This window comes from Dermacentor variabilis, chromosome 1 (assembly GCF_050947875.1).
Source record: "Dermacentor variabilis isolate Ectoservices chromosome 1, ASM5094787v1, whole genome shotgun sequence".
Classification (NCBI taxonomy): Eukaryota; Metazoa; Arthropoda; class Arachnida; order Ixodida; family Ixodidae; genus Dermacentor; species Dermacentor variabilis.
Window position 1 is genome coordinate 252,371,615 of NC_134568.1, and position 17,898 is coordinate 252,389,512.

General features: G+C 49.8%; 1 protein-coding gene and 1 long non-coding RNA gene across 2 annotated transcripts in view; both read left to right on the top strand.

The window, feature by feature from the left end:
• The window catches only part of LOC142560877 (uncharacterized), a 118,771-nt gene that overhangs the window by 72,583 nt on the left and 28,290 nt on the right, over positions 1–17,898 (top strand). The gene's annotated exons all lie outside the window — the stretch shown is intronic.
• Positions 6,179–7,780, top strand: LOC142573283 (uncharacterized). The gene is made up of 3 exons (XR_012826285.1): positions 6,179–6,363; positions 6,449–6,505; positions 7,678–7,780. It is a non-coding gene; the product is annotated as an uncharacterized LOC142573283 (long non-coding RNA).

Below are 17,898 nucleotides of genomic sequence, written 5' to 3' on the forward strand. Positions count from 1 at the left end.
TGCTGACGTCGTACGCGAGGAAATCCAGCAGTCCCACGGGGTCCCTCAGCCGGGAGCGATGACGCAAACCACCGTAGCCCGCCATCCCGTTCCCCCTCCGCGCGCGCCAGGTTCCGATAACGCCGCCTGTCCGTCGTCCACCTCTGCCAGCACGGCAATCTGTCGTCCCACGCAGCGTGCCAAAAGACTGACGCTTGGCGCACCACAATCACTTTTGCTATCACTGCGGAGAAGCGGGCCACGTCTATCGCCGACGCCCATTCCGCTAGTCGGTTTCCAGTCTACACGCCACGTCCACCAGCTTTGCGAGCTGCCACGTGATATCACCGACTACATAGCCGGAACGCAGTGGAGGCCCCAACGTCCTGCGCGTTCGCCGTCGTCAGTACGCTACCTGTCGCCGCAGCGCCGACCATACACTGGCCCAGCCCTGGGCCGTTCCGCAAGTCCCTATTCCACCAATGGAGGTGGCGTTGCTGCACGTCTAGTAACGAAGATCCCCCGCCGCCGACGATGACTTCGTGATCTATTTCGACGGCACAGCAACGACACGCCGCCATCCCGACATAGCCTGGAAGCCAAGAATACGCCAACAAGACAACCTGACGACGCCACGTACTATCCCCAGGTCAACGCGACGCAGGTGTGAACCGACGCGAAGATCGAAGTGCAACGGAAGCAAAGAACCACTGGCCACGACGTGCTTCTCAACGGCCACGAAGTCGCCGCGCTTATAGACACTGCAGCCGACTACTCCATCGGTGGATTATCCGCCGCTGAGTTGAAGAAAGCATGGTACAGAACTCAAATTCGGACAGCTTGAGGACACCTGATGACTGCCATTCCATCTCATGGCCATCAGTATCAGGGGACAATATCTTCGTTTTTCTTTAACCTTTTCGGCAGTCGGCGAGTCTTTTCATGGCATTTTCCTTGTTGATTTACAAGTTAACGCTTTCATTCCACTGCAAGTGGACTTGATAGCGACCGTTTACTTGTATTTTACTGTGATTGAATTTTGGCTTCCTTAGTATTGACACTGTTTAGTGATTCCCATTGATTCAATGCTCCAAGACCTTTGTATATCTCTTGCTGAATTGTTTCCGCAGTTTCAACCTTCAGAACCATGACTGTTTGATTTCATGCTTGGTGAAATTGTTTTGGGGTCCTTTTTGGGGGCCTTGCAGTACCCAACCCCGTATTGTCTCGACTGCGATCAATCTGCTTTCGATATTTTACGTTCTACCAGCGAAGAACTCCCAATAATTGACCCCTTCAGCAGTCCTATGGCTTCTGTTGCAGTTGTCTCGGTTCTGTCATCCGCCACTTGTAGCTTTCCATTTTTCTCCTTGGAATTCTGATTTGTAGCAGGTAGACAACAGATGCGACGTCGGCTTGTAGATCTTCTATTACCACGGCTGATTTCTTCGCTCCTATTTCTCTTACTAATCCAGCTGCAATAAATATCCGCTGGCGTTCGCTGTCTAATATTCATCGGCATTGTCTGCCACCTTATTGTTTCCCTATCCAAGCTACAGCTGTCTCCAAGAGCGCAAAATTGTTTTACATTTTCAGTTGCGTGTAGAGTAGCCATCGTTGCTTCCGCTTGCTCTGTTCCGACCTGCTCCACCTTTTCTTGCCGCACCGTTATGCCTACTTATCTAGCATGTTGTCTTTTGCACTGCTTGCATTTCCCTCTTCCTCTACAAATAGGTGCAGTGTTCTGGTCGGTTGCATCTGAAACACTATTCTCAGTGAGAATGTTTCTTTTTCCTCATTGGAATGTTCCGATGAGTCCTCAGTTACGTGGTTCTGCTTGCAGAACAGGGAGCTCCTGTTTCTCAGCTATAAAAGCTGTAATTCCGAACCTGTATGCTATTATTCCTTGGCTTCGCAATTGTCCTGTCTTGTTAACACCGTCTTCCTCGGAAGATATTTGCTATCGCTGGAATGCCTTAAGCCTGTCCAGCTTTTCCTTGCATTGCTTCCCTGTTGCTTCGTGCGCTAGCTTTCATGGCTGAGCTGTTTTTCATTGCTCCTTGTGACTTGGAACTGCACTGATAACTCCGGTGGAATTGCTCTCTTCAACGCTGTCAACATCGACGCGAAACTGGCACTCGAATCACTGAAGGTGCAGACCGACAATCTGTTCAACTGCTCTCCGTGTCCTATCTTGCGTAGTTAATCAGTTTCTTGCGCCAACCTAACTTTCTCTAGACTCAAGAGCGCACTCATGCGCAGCTCCACTGATCGTTCACGATTTCCGAACTTGTTCGCAGTGTTTTTATCGCTTCATCGCAACTTTCATATCCAGGTAAAGCAATGAAGCCCTTCTATGGCATACGCTGTCTTGCCGGTTAGAGGTTCTAATAAACTTGTCCCTTGCTCATGTTAGGTCTGAGGTGAACTGCTCACTTGTATTGAGTCCAGAAGCGATTCCACTCCAGGGCTCTTCCGCCAAACTTTGTCATTTGCAGATTTGGTAGCTCATGTATTACCCTTGCGTCTTCTGAACTGTGATGCCAGCTGCGTTCCATTGTTCAAATCCAACTGTATGGCCTCTTGAATTCTGAATTCTATTGTAGGCAAGATCGTCGTTATTTCCATGTCTTACTCTATCATTCAAATACTGCTTCAGCAGTATTTTCTCTTACAAATTCCTCCATTTGTTCTTTGGCGCTGTTGATGCTTTCGCTTATTCTCCTGCGTTGTGTGCAACTTTTGTCTGGTAATTGCGTTGATCAGCTTCGTGATCTAGGGCGAATCGCTTTGCTTTTTTTCGTAAATATATGCTTCGCTCGTTTCTAGTCGTGTAACAATGGCGTCTTGCTTCTCAGTGAGCTGGTCCGATGCTTATATATGGTCTTCTCTTCGGTCTCGTTGCCCGATCCGCTGCTCCACCACAGTTTCCTTTTCTGCTTCTTAGCAGGTTGACATTCCTTATGGGCGGAGAGGTAGTAGGCTGGTTCACAGCACCATTGATGAAAACGATAGACCGATGACTGCTTCAAATATGAGCGGTTTATTAAAGTAGCACATGCTCGCGACACGGAGCCGCTCTCTTGCTCAGTCTTCGAGTGCTTCGATGATATTTTACAATAGATTTTTATACTGTGGCACATAGCCTCGGCGAGGGATCGGCCAAGAAGTGGGTGGTGCAATGGCACACATAAAGAACGGGTAATTGCGGAGGAAGCGGCCGGTGCAATTAAAATAAGACACGAACAAATACAAGCCTGCTTAAGATGTCGCATTGTGTAGCGCGGTTAATTACGCGAGAGAATGTGCGCTCGCCTGTTTTCTTTCCGTCAAACACGCCGGTATGAACAGCTTCAAGAAAGCTTCGTTTCACAAAAATTCCAACATGTTCGATGACCCCACATTTGTCTGCAGTTGCACTGTTTCTTTTACGGTCGCAGCACGCAGGTATAGCCGATTGTTGTTGCATAGCTTCTCGAACGCGAGCGACTCTTTCTCGCATCTCTTACAGATTCTTTAGTTACGTCCCAAGCTTGTGTTTTCGTGCTTTTCCTGCCGTCTTCCTCGATAAACCATAACCGTATTTTTCAATTTGCAACCTCATTGAAGTATCCTTCGTCGAGAATTCGGGAGCTTACATATAACACGGTTTGCTTTGCCTTTCGTCTTGCATTAACCGTGGATACGTTCACTAGTGACCGCTTCCGGACCGAGCACGTCGAGATTGTGTAAGCCGAAGAGGGTGCGGTCGTGGGTCACTTCTGCCTCTTTGCTGCTGAGATGATGGAAGGTTCGGCGCTGCAACGCGCGCTTCCCTCTGTCGGGAATGGCTCGGCTGCTCAGCGCACGATTACACGTAACTTGGCTTCCCGCTGTCAATAAACCCCGTAGCAACGGTATCTTCTACTTGCGTACTCGTTTGCTATAGACGCCGTATGCCATGAACGATATAATTATGTAACGTATGCCAAAAACCTATTGACATTTCCTAGATTGTCTTATTGTTTCAATCATTTCATTCATACTAATAACCTAGATTTCGCAAGCATCATTTTTTTTTCAGCGTTAACTAGTTTTTTTTTGTTCAGCCGGCCTCTTTTGCTTAATGTCCTAAATATCGACAGCTGTTTCCTCGAGTTACTTAGCGATCTGCTTTAGGTCTAAGCCTGGGTTGATTTCGATGTACCCTCGCATAAGAAGTAAGCTCCAGTACAGAGCCGTGTCGATCGACAAAGAATGGTCGTGGGAAGGCCAGCGCTACTAAAGTATTGCCCGCGCTTACCCACGTACGACAACGTTTACCCACCTGCACAATATAGGCGAGGGGGTTAAATTGAGGCCCGAGTGCAGGTAGCGCTGCCATGCCCAGTCACCACGGCGTTGACGGTGTGAAGTTTTCAAATTCTGAGGTATGGTTGCGCTATGTCGATATGTGCAGAGCGGTCCACACGTGTAGCCGTTCAGAGTCTTACCACTTAATCCGACAAAAGGTGTAGCAGGGAGCAGCATCTGGCGATGTGCTCCTGCGCAGCCAAAAGTCGTATCGAATCGCACTGCTTGTTCCACGCGCGCCGGAAGATCCGGCGCGAACATTAGCTGCAGAAGGTAAAACTGGTTAATTACGAGGTGAGTGTTGGTAGCAACGCCATGTCCATGCATTATTGAACAAGCAACTAAACCAGCCATTAAGATGCATACACAGTGCAAATGAGTGCACAGGACCATGCTGGTTGAGTCGCTTGATAGTAAAAAAAAGCACCGTCCAATGCTTTATGGTGTGTATGCGCCTGTTTAACTGGTTTAATTCCTTGTTCGGCATGCACCAACTCCCCCAGCACTTTGCCTGACTGCATCCATGCCTTATTGTTCCAGAATCTTAAAACCTGTGCTTTCGGTTGCCGCCCACGTGTAAGATGGATATCCAGTGCGCTGCTCCACGTTTGCCATCCTCCCAACGTCCCCCTCAGGAGATGGCCTTGAGCACCGCTCGTACCCTGACCGACCGTTCCCCTTCGCCGGTGCGGTCTCGCCGGCAGACGAGATCGCTCATCGCCCTTCTTAGCTACGGGCAAGTACCACGCACAGACCACTCGTAGTACGGCTGTGTCCTGCAGTGTAGTACGGCTTGACCTGCATTTAAGTGGCATTTGGTCTCGTCCTCCCTAAAGCACCCATTCTATTAGGTCGCTTCACGTTTAAATTTCCAACGTGGTCATTCCGAGGTAGTCATGAAAAGCATCCAATATTATACTGTTTGTCCGCTCTATATGATCAATGCCGCTAGACCTTAAGGGTTTACTCCCATGCTTCGAAAACTTACAAAAAATGGCCACGTTGCTTTGCTTTATGTGCTGCGATTCAATTGCAGCTCACCCGCCGTGGTTGCTCAGTGGCTATGGTGTTGGGCTGCTGAGCACGAGGTCGCGGGATCGAATCCCGGCCACGGCGGCCGCATTTCGATGGGGGCGAAATGCGAAAACACCCGTGTGCTTAGATTTAGGTCCACGTTAAAGAACCCCAGGTGGTCAAAATTTCCGGAGTCCTCCACTACGGCGTGCCTCATAATCAGAAAGTGGTTTTGGCACGTAAAACCCCAAATAATAAATAAATCAATTGCAGCTCGTTCACATCTGGCAACTTTGACAACTCTCTTAACCACCGGTTTGACTTTATCTGTTAAGTCGGCACTAGACAAAACAATTATGTAATCCGCGTACAAAAGCTTTTTTTTTCCTATTGGTGGAATGGTAGCGATGTTATTTCCTTATAAAGCAAAAAATAAAAGCTGCCCTAAAATACCCTTGTGATACACCTTTAGCCATTGACGTTAGCTTGGAGGTAGATGCACCCGTGAAACCCATTGCCACAATTTTGGAGATAGTTTCTAATTAAGTTAAGCCCCCACCCACGAATTCTGTAAGAAAACTCCGTAAGAAGTGCTTAGTATTTGACTTCATCAAAGGCCCGTCTTAGGTCCAGAAATATTCATACTGCATTCTAGCTACTGTTCAATATTTTATTGCTTCCTTTGTTTGCAACATTGGTTAACTTGTCCCGTTCAAAGCTCCACTGGTGTCGCGAGACCACTTTCATGCTTTTTCAAGAAACCGAGCAATCTTTTTTTGTGTGTGTGCAAAACGCTTAGGTATGTTCTAGTGGAAATGCTCAGTAGGGAAACTGTCTTTTCAGGATCCCGACGTCTGCGTTCGATTGAAGCCCATAAGTTATCCAGTGGGCTGCTCTCCGTTTGTCATCCTCCCAACGTCCCCCTCGGGACATGGCCTAGAGCACCACTCGTACTCTGGCCGACCGTGTTAAATTACCTTCCCTCAACCATGGCGTCCTGCTGGCAGTCGGAACCTTGCTCCTCGCCCACCACTGCTGGTGAGTATCGCGTACTGACGTCTCGTACTTTTGGCTCTGTCCTCGAGTGGTCAACGATGAGCCCGCTGCTGTTCTCGCTTTGCAGATGACCGTTTTGGATGGCGGTGAGCGCGGAGAACGTCCGAGGCAGTTTTGCCAAAAGGTGGGAAATTTTACATATTGTGGATAATATGTCCGAGATCTCGGTGGAAATTATTCTGGCAATGAAAAACTTGTTAAATTTGACGTCAGAAGTGCTTTTTCGCTTTAATGTGCTGCAGTTTACAAAAGCGTGGCAGTTTGGCCGAGCTGGCATGTCCTGACTTCTCTCGACTAGTAGCGCAGCTCAGAAAGGGCAAAAAGGAAGGGGGAAGGAGTAATCAAAGGGAACGTTCACTCTGTTCTCCGTTCCCTCTCATTACCCCTTCCACCTCCCTTTTTGCTCTTTCTGAACTGCGCTGCAAGCCTAAAAATGCAGTGAACAAATATGGGCAATAGTTGTTTATCTTCGCAGACAACTGAAGTCAATGCGACATGCCTGAATTACTAGACGGACGCTATTTTGCGACATTTCTGAATGTCATCTTATGGTTGGCCAGCTTCGGTTGCGCTTTCTCCAGCTGACTGCAAGTTGCAATGGCACGCATTACCAAAGGCTCACGTAAGCGAGCTCGGCCACTTTTTTGAGTCTCCAGTACGAGTAAGACTAAATTTTGGAAGCGGTTTCAGCAAAGCGGGTTCGATCTTTCGTTAAGGCGCTGAATTGCTCCACTACGGGGTTATGACCACCAGTTTCATACGTTTTGGTTCACGTGTTCAGGCAAAACGTGGCCATGTATAACAAACTGAACATCGTGTAATTATTTTCCAAGCCAAGTATGACGCTTGACACATGCCGATGAGGAACGGGAAGTGCAGCTTCTTATTTAGATAGCTTTCTTGATTGATGTCGTATATTACTTGGACGCGTGAATAGCTGCCACTAGAACTCGATGTCGGAGGCGTGAAAGGGATTTTATCAAGGCGCTGTACCTGGTTTCGAAACTTCCCCCTTTTCTTCTTTAACTGCCGGCCACTCAGACGCACATATCTTGGACTCCATCGTGCTTATTTAGCGTTTCCTTGTCGAATGGGGTTTAGTTCAGTGAGCTGCAGTGAATTTGGCCACAGGTTCTCAGCAAGCCACTTCCTCACAGAGTATGGATGCTAATCTGAATAAATTTGGTCCTGGCGTGTGGAAAATTTTCGCCCACATATGTGGCAAAATTACACGTGACAATTTGGCAGCACCGGTTTCTGCTCAAAATTATAAGTATTTTCTTGCCTACTTTCCAGATCAGATGCTTCTGAGCAACAATCCTTCCACGGCTGTGGCCTTTTGCACATCGGTCGGCAACTGGACATCAGTCTGAGTGTGGCTACAACCCCAGGACCTGCGCAGCAACGCCTCGTCACGGCGAGCGTCGTCTCTGCGAGCTTCGCATCGAGCTTCCTAAACGCTCATCAGGTGGTCTTTGTGCATATTCTAGATGGTCTAGCTGGCGAGGGTGGCGCACGCCTTAGGGAAGTTAACTGTTTTGTAGTTTTGTAATGTATAGCTACATTACAAAATTGCTTAGCTGTAAGCCCGATGTTTCGTGGGCATGGCTTGCGGCCACACGGGTCTTCTCCGTGCCGGAATCGAAGAGGACGGGCCACGTGTTGCGGGGTGGCGGCCTATAGCTTCAGGTTTTAGCTGACACACAGGCTTAGCTCACACTGCGCAGGCTACAGCTGATAGCCGTCCTCTACGAGTGCGTCAGGGATATGGACCCTTCCGAATGGCCTTGCGACCCGACCCCACTATTTCGTGACAAGGTAGCCCGGGCGCGTCAGTGCTATCGAGCGAAATGTGGAATCACGGAAGCAAACGCCATTCTGAAATTGCCTCGCCAGCTTTTAGCTATTGCGGCGACCTTACGTCGCCTACGGTCTGGAGCGGAGCCCGGCCGTGCAGCAGCTACGGTGAGTGATCCATTTCTTTGCGGTTCCAGCTGTTCTTTTCCGGTTGTTTACTTTCCTCCTTGCGTCGCAGATGATGACCTTGATCACCACTCGTGCCGTCACCGACCGTCTTAACGCTTTTGCGTTCCCTCGGCGGGGAAGTGTTGCTGGTAGACTGGACTTCGTTCCTCGCCCAGCAATACTCCTGGCAAGTACTGTATCGGCCCTCACGCAGCCTCGTCGGACTGCCCCCGCATCAAGAGGGAGCGCGCGGTTCTAAAGCAAATGTCCAGAGACAACACGGCCCACAGGGAGGCAGCCGAAGTAGTCCGGCGTCGACGTCGACACCATCGTACGTCTTCAAAGAAGGCGCATGCGCGGAGCGATAATACCCGCACCACTACGGTACCACTTTGTCGCGCCGCGAAAGGGCCCAACACTTCCACGAGGGAATCAGATAAGACTCTTTAGAGGAATGGCCCACGCCACCGATCCGCTCCCTTGCTAAGGAACGTCAGAATGTCGCGCCCCCACCGGAGCCTTCTCACGCCATGGATGATCCACCTAAAACAGATCAAGTCATCTCGGTGCTACATTCCCTCATGAAGGCCATCCGAACGATTTTAGTGGACATGGGGACACCGTCTGCTCGAAGCGCAAATAAAGTACTGGACGCCTTAAGCCCAGTGCTTGAATCCCTCAACTAGAAAGATGGCTACCCATACGCCATCCTTCCGAAAAGAAGTCAAGGCAGCGTCCGTCATCCAGTGGAACGCCAGAGGGCTAAAATCACGAATTTCAGATTTCCGTCAGTATGTTTACACCAATGTGTTTCTACTCATCGTCATTTGTGAGCCCAACCTGTGGAAATCAATCACTGTCAGGATACGAATGTATCATGTCATCAACAAATGGTGCATACAGCAAAATCAGTTTTTTTTTCGTCGTGAACTCGCCTATGTTTTGCAACCAATTGCGCCCCACGACGACAATGTATATGCATCACAGTTAAAAAGAACCCTCTTATTTACTCTCATCGTGTATATATCGCCTTCCAGCAGTCTCGATACTAAAAGATTTGCGGATATCTTGAGTGTTCGTCCCGCCCCATGGGTCATCATAGGAAATTTCAATGCACACCATCCAGCATGGGGAAGTACAAAGACAAATGCAAGAGGACGAAGATTAGCAACCATCGCCTACAGCTATGGCCTTACTCTCTTGAACGATGGTAGCCTCGCCTTTCTTCGAGGCGTGAAATACGGCAGCTGCCTCGACCTTGCTTTCGTCTCAAACTCTCTCGCCATATGTGTGAAGTGGTTTCCAGACATTGAGACACATGGGAGTGATCACATTCCCACCTATCTGAACATCAAAGGCTTGTCGTCTAGATCTGGCCCACGGAATACCATTCGGACGATTCAATGGGCCAACTTCAAATCTGATATGGAAGATGCCTGCAGCGAGTTCCTACCCTCTAGGTTAGAACAATTAAAAATACGATGCAAATCGCCACTCACGTGCTGACGGTCTCTTACACGCGAAACGACTTCGACATAGAATTAGAGACTTCGAGCACTTCGTCGCCGGGCAGAACGTCGATATCGACGTAAAAAATCAATCCATGACCTTAGGGCAGCCAGGAGGATTCAAAAGAAGATTCAGCGTCGAATGGATAGATTAGCGTCGGAACGTTGGGCAACGTTTTGCCAGACTCTACCCCCGCAAGCCACTCTCGCGTTTGGAAAACGGTGCAAGGTCTGCGTTGCCTTCCGGAACAGCGTTTTCCATTCAAGGCGATCGCGCTTTTCAAAGAACGGCAAGGCATCGATGTCGCAGAAGACTTTTGTGCGCGGATAGCAGACCAAGCGACACGTCCAGATCCTCCAGCCCGAGATGACGTCCCCCATTGCCGTGATTGCCGCATGGACCTTCCTTTTACAATGGATGAGCTCGAGGCGGCACTAGCTCTCTGCAGGCGCCCATCATCTCCGGGTCCAGATGGTATATCATACCGAGCCTTGTGCTATCTCGCAGAATCCGCACGGATAGCAATGAGTCTCTACAACACCTCATGGCAGGAGGGAAATGTTCCTGACGAATGGAAAGTGAGCCGCTTGGTGCCAATCTTGAAGCAGGGCATATCCCCTCTGGAGCTCACCTCTTACCGCCCAATAGCGTTGGCCAGCTGGGTAGGAAAGATAATGGAACGGATGACCCTTGACCGCCTGGAATGGTACCTTGAACACAAGATTTATCCGAATTCCATGGCTGGTTTCCGACGGGACCGCTCTTCCATCGACAATGTAGTTAATCTCGTTTCATATGTCCAGCACGAAAGGTCCCGAAAACGTTTATCTGCAGCTTTATTCTTAGATGTGAAAGGGGCATACGATAGCGTATTACATGAGGCCATTCTCGACGATCTTGTGACGGTTGGCCTAGGTGGTCGAGTATTTTTGTGGATTGCAAGTTACTTATCTGCAAGATCATTATGTGTTAACTGACGATGACCCAACGGCGCGACGCTATACCAGCAGGGGCGTTCCTCAAGGCGGTGCTCTCAGCCCGACGCTATTCAACCTCGCTCTAATTGGGCTTGCTGAATACTTGCCAACTACCACCAAAATTTCAATATACGCAGACATCTGTGTCTGGACTTCGGCAGTCACAAGTCCTCAGATACGTGCACGGCTTCAAAGAGCGGTTACTTTGACAGCGAGCTACTTGTGTGAACAAGGTCTCAGCATATCACCAGAAAAATGCGCCTTAGTGGCATTTACTCGCAAACCAATGACTCCTTATGTCATCTAAATCAATGGGCGGACCATTTCCTATGTCAGAGCCCACAGATTTCTTTGCATAATTATCGACCGAGACCTCTGTTGGAGCCCGCACGTGGCCTACATGAAACGGCGCCTGACAGCAACCTCCCAGTTGTAACTACTTGACAGGAAGGACGTGGGGGATGTCAGTTGACGCAATGCTGAGTCTGTACAGAGCTCTCTTTCTCGGTTTTTTAAGATACAGTCTACCTGTACTGAACAACACCTGCAAGACAAATATTCGTGTTCTGCAAGCAGCGCAAGCTCAGGCACTCAGAGTTTGTCTTGGTTTGCCGAGATGCACGTCAACTGAGGCAACTATTGCGATTGCTCGGGACCATCCAATGCAAAATCGCATCACGGTGGAGGCCCTGAGAACGCACATCAGACATTTTGCACGTACCCCCTATCGCCACCTTGCAACACTACCTTCAGACAGGCACCAATCATCATTCTCTAAAACTATCAAGTACGACAAACTTCCCTCGGGCTTCACCGCTGCATCTAAACCATCGATACCCCTTGGTGTCTTGTCAGCCCCACAGTCCATCTCAGCCTACCAGGAATCGGGGGAAAAAGTCTGAGCTGTCGTCGCCTGTGCTGAAACAACTGTCTCTGCTTCTTCTGCACGAGAGGTACGCAGACAGTGCATATATTTATACTGATGTTTCCACAAACATCCGATGTTCGTCCGGTGCTGTGGTCGTCCCAGCAAAAGATATTACCATCAGCTTTAGGACTGACCACCCAACGACATCAACAACGGCGGAACTAGCTGCTCTTCGCGCTGCACTTTGTTTCGTCAATCGGGAACCATCTTGACAATGATCAATTTTCAGTTACTCAAAGGCAGCCCTACAATCTGTGCTATCAGCTCTGCGTCGCGGGCCATTCGAACAGCTCATGCTCGATATTAGATGCCTACTCCATACGTCACCTGAGAAAGGACATCAGGTGACGTTTCAGTGGCAGCCGAGTCACTGCGGCGTCGTAGGTAATGAAGACGCCGATAAAGCCGCTCGGACAGCTCTTGAAGACACACAGGAAGAGGCCATACCACTTTCACGGTCCGACGCAGCCAGCATACTTCGAGTGCTTGCACGGGGGAGATCACGCTCTCTCTGTGCTGCACACCAAGCAGCCAGGCCAACCGGAGGAATCGTCAACACGACCTGCCCTCCTTGATGCATCTCTGTATTCCAACTAGACTCCGCCGAAGTGAGGCCATCCTGCTTTATCGCTTATGGCTCGGGGTGGCCTTCGCGAAATCTTACTCGTTTCGAATTGGAATGGCCGACAACGCTCTCTGCTATGCCTGTCTTTGCGAGGAGACGCTGGAACACATTCTGTGCGGCTGTCCTGAATATAATGTTGAGACAGTCCCTGGCGTCCGTTCTAGCGCACCTTGAGAATAGACTATTGTCAGTTGCAACTATTTTCACATATCGCCGACAGACATCGCAGCTGAAGGCGACGAAGGGATTACTTCGGTTTATGAAGGAGACGGGCTTGGACAAGCGGCTGTGACAGTGATGTCACGTACCGCGCAAGAGTGACAGACTGTAACTAACGATGTGTGTGCCGTGTTATGTGCTCCCTGTCTCTTCTCCCCATCTTTCATCCCCCCATCCCGCTCTCATGTGTAGGGTAGCAAACCGGTTAAGCTAAACTGGTTAACCTCCCTGCCTTCCTTCTCCACTTTTTTCCTTCATTCGTTCCTACCGTCTGCTTTCCATTGCGGCTATTCACAAGCATATCCAGCGGGAGGTTCTGCACATCTAGCCTCCGGCCGTGTTACGCCTGCATTTTTCTCGCTGGTGGCTTTCAGCTGGGAGACGCAGATTCGTTAAACTCCCTGCACTACTTCTGACAAGTACCATCTATACACTCCAATGGTACTACGGTTGTTTCCTCGTGTGGCGGATAAGCCCTGTGGCATTTAAGGTTCCGAGCGTCTGCTTTTAAATGAAGCAGTGTTTTCCTCTGACGGCTATGGTTAGTGTTCTCTCAGTGCTCCTTTTCTTAATCCTGTTGCTACACCTTGCCGGCTCCGCAAGTACCCAAACTTTATGGGCTTCCGATAAAATTTGCTGTCGAATGTATTTATTATGCAGACCTTCGAGGTTAGGTTTATGCTTCGGAAAACTTTGCCACAGGATTTCCAAAAGGCTTTTGTATGTCGCTCTCCCGGTAAGACTACGTTGAATTTCTTCCGTTCCTGGTTATATTTCTTAGCTGATTTCATTTCCTAAACCGTAATTTATTTAGTCTACTCGGAGTGCCACATTTTTCACAATGCTTTGGTAACTCTACGTAGTCTTCACTTTTGTCGAAGGTTGCAGTCCTATTCTTCAATATCCCCCCCCCCCCCCGTTTTCTCCGCAGAAACTGGGAGGAAAACTGGGTTCGCAGAATAGGTTCTCCATGTCCATCGTGAACTTGTGTGAACGATTGTTTTCTAATGATACAACCTACTTCGTATACTCGGGTGTATAGTTCTCCATTATGCAGTACACATCCACCGACCGCTTTCCGCGGTAGACTTGAAAGCTACGAATGAGCCTTTCACAGAAACCGCCCCCACAATGTTTTGGGGAGGAAATTTCCACTTGGTGATAGGTCATAAATTGTTCACTTGTTTGTTGACGTAATGATCCTGTTGCCGCATTCAATCCCTTATTCGTTCTCCTGAGTCTTGCATTGTTGCTGTGCACGTTTATGTTCAAGCTGAAAAACTCCGAAAATAGTGTAGAAAACCGATGTGAAGCGCCTCCAACAGTTCCGCAGTGTACACCTCTTGCCACGGCACTTGTGGAAGTTGCTACACACTTTGGCTATGTTTCCTTACTTTTTTTTTTGTAGTTGCTCCCAGCGCACCGTTGAAACGTAGACCAGCTATTTCAGACAATTTGGTCTTCGTTGCTCTACCCTCAAGAGGAGGTACTTCTTACAAGGATCTGGAATTGTATCTTCGCCACACAACGCACTGTCGTATTATTTCTTACACGTATACGCGCCAGTGTACCGCGTACTCCACCGTGAAGTTTGTCCATATACGTGTCGCGCTAATAGTGAACGGATTTATTCCATTTACATGTGATCGGGTGCTGCTCTTGTGATACGGGCCCTTCCGAAAGCGTCTTTGAAGTCTCATTGGGTCTTTATCGTAATATATCCGGTATTCACCTACTGTCTGCACATTCGCTTGCTTGCTTGCTGAATTTCTGCGATTTTTCAATATACACTTTGTTCTAGCCAAATGAGGCAGATGTCGGCGGTATTTATTTCTTTTGCTTTTCGTAGACCGTAGAACTTATCCTCCAATATTATTCACGGAACGAAACATTCACGTTGTTGCTCTCCAAATATTCAAGTAGCTGCCGAACTTGTCAACTTCAATGCCTCTTCTTGAGATCATTTTCGACGTATATCTGACACGAGAATCATCTCCTTTCCTTTCATTTTTATGCGGCATTTTGTAACAGCTATTTGGTCTGTAGCAACTGGAATCCCTTCCACTAAATTGTTCACTACGACATCTTTTCTACGGTAATTCCTGGTTATATCTACTCAACTTTTCACTACTATTGACGTATCCCCATTGTTCTCCTAATGAGCAATTTTTTTTCGTTATTCTGTGTTCAACGGGTGCTTCGTGCACTTTCTCCAATGCAGCACGATTGTACAAGTGGTCTGATACTTTACTGTTGCTCGCAAGTTCTAATTTTCGAGACTGACGACGGTGTTCATTAGAGCAACTGTTCTTTGCCAGGACCAGCAGTGTCTCCGCTCTGGTATAACATTACCATGAATGCTGCACTTGAATACACCGCCGGGCTTGCATCCGAGAAGTCAGTCCTTAGGTTCCGTTTCTTGTTTTCGATGCCCTCTTGAGTCCTTTATCTTCCTCGGTATATTTTCCGTAGATCATTTATCTTTGTCTGGGAGAGGGTTGTCCCAAGATTTCGGTTTTTTCCCGTCATTGAATACCGATATTGGCTGTTACTACAGTGCAGGACGTTAAATTCCAGCCGACCGAATATTTTTGCCCTGGCTTGAAGTACTCATTGCTTCGTGAGCATTTCACTCGAGTCTTCATATCGATATGATAGCAGAATAACGTCCGCCGTGTCCCAGTTAATTCCTAGAATACTGTTCTGACTTGATCACGTAAGAACGGCACCTTGATGCGTATTTCAATTATAATTTCTTCACTGTTTGATGTCCCTTTCCAAAGAGTCATTGCAGCTCGGCGAATTCTTTTTTTTTTTTTTTTTTTTTGCTTCTGCGTACACGCCTTTTGCCTGGCTTATGATGTTCCAAGCATAACTTCATCAACGCAAACTTAACTACGTTTGCTGTCATTGCAATTGGATTGGAGCCAACTTTATTTATGCCTGCAGTTCGGCGCTCGCGCGCCCCGGCGAGGGCCTACGTCATCCTCGAAGTCCCCGTTACTCGGCGCGCGGGTCTCCGCTCGCCGTTGCCGGCTCGCTGGGTCCGTGCCTTTCGAGCGCCTCGAGGACCTGCTGGACGGCCCAGAGCTGATCGGCTCAGTCGTAGCTCTTCGCGGCTGCCTCGAGCCGCGGTGGGAGCGTTCTTGATTTTGCTTCCTCTGGATATTAAACGCAGTCCCACAAGATGTGCGTGTAGTCTGCGGTCTCCCTCCGGCAGACTCTGCACATATCTGTCCGATATGTCTCGGGGTACATGCGATTCATCACTCTCGGGCTCGGTAGCGATCCGGTCTGGAGCTGTCTCAGTACTACCGCCTCCGCTCGACTGTCTCGGGTGCGGGGCGTGTCTCGGGCCAGGCGGTAGGCCTTCGTGGTTTCATTGTAATCAGTCATGCGTTCCTTGGTTCCGAACCACGTCGGACGGTCCGTCGCCGGGGCGCGGTTGGTTTGCGCTCGCGCCGCTGCGTGTGCCGTTCTCATTGCGCTCCGACGCGTCGCCCGCGCGCGCCGCGAACCACTTGAGTCGTACTTTTCGTACTTTTCGTTCTTCTAGTTTGACCGCTCGCAGTACGCGCTCAGCCTCCCTGCAGATTTGGCCTTTGGCGAAGTTTCGCACCGCCTGTCTTCAGTCACTCAGCACCGTGTGGCAGTCAGCGTCGGCGATGGCCAGGGCGATGGCTACCTCCTCCGCTTGTTCCGCTCCGGCGCATCTCACGCTCGCTGCCGTCCTCGTGGCGCCGGTTGACGCCTCTGACGACCGCTGCGAAGGCGTTCCGTTGGTATTCGGCCGCGTCCACGTACCGCGCGTGTTCGTCGTTGGCATGCTGTCGATGAGCCTTGGCCCTCGCCGCTCTTCTTCCCGTGTTGAACTCGGTATTCATGTTCTTCGGCATGGGGTCGATTCTGGTCTGGCGTCGGACCTCTTCGGGTACGGGGAGCTTCATCTCCACCTCGTTCGAGCGTCTCATCCCCAGATCGTCCAGTATCTTGCTCCCGGCTTTGGTCAAGGACAGTCGCTCCAGTTGAGAGGTCCGTTGCGCTTCGGCTATTTCTTCGAGCGTGTTGTGTTCCCGAGTTGTAACAAGCGGGTCGTGCTCGTGGACAACAACAGGCCCAGCGCCGTCTTGTACGCTCTTCTGATGAGCACGTCGATTTTGTTTCGTTCGTGTTGCAGCCATCTGTGGTAGGCTGCCACGTACGCGACATGGCTGATGACGAAGGATTGGACGAGCCTACTTAGGCTCTCCTCTCTCATGCCAGCCTTCCGGGAAGTGACTCGTTTGAGGAGTAGAATCGCGTTGGCTGCTTTTGCCTTGAGACGGGTGATGGTTTCGCAGTTTCTTCCGTGCTTTTCGATGACCATGCCTAGGATCCTAATTTTGCCGACCTCGGTATTACGTTGCCGGATTGGGTAACGATTCTGATTTTTTTCGTTTCCGCGTTGTCTGGTCTTGCCTCTGCTGTTTTTGGTAGGTGGGAGTATGAGAAGCTCAGATTTGCTCGGCGAACATCTTAGTCCGGTGCCTTCCAGCTGGCCTTCCATTGCGTCGACGGCGGCTTGCAGCGCACCCTCGATGTGGGCGTCGCTGCCACCGGTCACCCATAGCGTGATATCGTCCGCGTAGATGGTGTGCCTGACGTCTTCGATGTGCCCGAGCTTTTCGGCCACTCCGATCATTACCAGGTTGAACAGCATCGGCGAAATTACCGATCCCTGCGGTGTGCCGGTGCTCCCGAGCTTCTTCTCTTGCGTATGTAGGTCACCTGCTCGTAGCTCGACGGTCCTGTCCGTGAGGAAGTCCTTGATGTAGTTGTAGGATCTTTCGCCCATGTTGAGCTTGGAGACTTAGGACAGAATCGCCGAGTGTTTCACTTTATCAAAGGCTCTCTGCAAGTCGAGCCCTAGGATTGCTTTGTTGTCGCGGGCGCTGCCGCCATCATCAGTGATTTGGTATTTAAGCTGCAGCATCGCGTCCTGCGTGCTGAGGTGCTGTCTGAAGCCGATCAAAGTGGCCGGGTACAGCCCTCCTCGTTCCAGGTAGTCTTGCCACCTGTTGAGCAGGACATGCTCCAGCACCTTGCCCACGCCGGACGTGAGCGAGATGGGCTGGAGGTTATCCGTGCACGGCGGCTTCCCCGGCTTGGGGATCAGGATGGTCTTGGTTGTCTTCCGCAGCTTTGGCAGCGCGCCCGCTCTCCAGCACTTGTTGAAGTATTTTGCGAGGTTTTCAATCCAGCCATCATCGAGGTTCTTTAGCGCCTTGTTCGTGACGAGGTCCGGGGCGGCTGCC